Raw genomic sequence first — 1,046 nt, forward strand, 5'->3', positions numbered from 1 at the left:
TTCAGCAGGGCATGCATGATTCTATTACAATGGGGGCATAGTGACTACCACTCTTTTCCAGAAGTATCTGACAGCAAGCTGTTCTCTTACTCCCTTTCCAATAGACCACTCTTGAATAACTGCTAATATTGCTATAGTCTAATCAACATTAGTGGTAAAAGTGCTCCCAAAAAAATAAATTATTAAAAATACATAAAAATTCTTACACTTGATTATGGATCTGTGTTTAAAAAGAAGAAAAAAGAAAACCACTTGGCAGGCTGATGACAGTGTTAAAATACTCTGTCACTGAAGTTGAAAGTCTTCCCAGTTCCCAGATAAATGTTTTATTTAAACAAATGCTTGAAATATTTAATGAGCTGTTCTAACTTGATGGGCATTTTTTGTTTCTTTTTATCAATAATGATATTTCTTGCAATGAAAAATCTTAATGTGTACAAAATTTCAAGGAGTTACCTGGAGTACATTTCAGGCACCACTGGAAGGGCAAGCTAGGCATGTATCCACTGGGATTTTTCTGAGATGTGCTGCACTGTGCTGGGACAGTTCCTGAGCTGGCAGAGAGGAGCCAGGATTTCTTCATTTAATAACAGAGGTAGAAGAATTTCAAACCACCATGAATGGGAGTTTTTTTATGCAAAGACTTGATGTGCTGGACTGATTTCTAATAGAAACTAACTCTAAGCATCTTCCCTCCTCTGCTAAATTACACAGTTGTACTTTTTTCCATACTGCAATGTGGGATATGTTTTCCCACTGGAATGTATTGGGTTGACCCTGAGTTGATGGACAGTCTTTAAGACCAATTACGCTTCTCACAATTTACATATTTAAACCGCACAGAAAGGCAGGACTGCCCCTTTTTGTCGGAGGTGGCCTGCTGGAAGGTGGGGGGGCACCGAGCCTCCTGGCCCCGCCGGGCCGGGCCGGGGCCCCTGCCCCTTTCCCCCTTTCCTAACGCCGCGACACGGACTCTGGGTTGCTGGGGGGGGACTGTCCCAGAGCCGCAGGCAGCTAAAACCAGCCCTGGACTGCCCCACCGCCAA

The 1,046-nt window shown here is 43.3% G+C and overlaps 1 long non-coding RNA gene across 1 annotated transcript in view; it reads left to right on the forward strand.

The window, feature by feature from the left end:
- LOC108446539 overlaps positions 1-949 on the forward strand; it is a 75,691-nt gene extending 74,742 nt beyond the window's left edge. The window contains exon 3 of the long non-coding RNA XR_001861746.1: positions 1-949. This exon is cut by the window's left edge and continues 9,316 nt beyond it. This is a non-coding gene — a long non-coding RNA (uncharacterized LOC108446539).
- The last annotated feature ends 97 nt before the right edge of the window (positions 950-1,046 follow it).

Source organism: Corvus brachyrhynchos, unplaced genomic scaffold, assembly GCF_000691975.1.
Source record: "Corvus brachyrhynchos isolate BGI_N302 unplaced genomic scaffold, ASM69197v1 scaffold34, whole genome shotgun sequence".
NCBI classification, from domain to species: Eukaryota; Metazoa; Chordata; class Aves; order Passeriformes; family Corvidae; genus Corvus; species Corvus brachyrhynchos.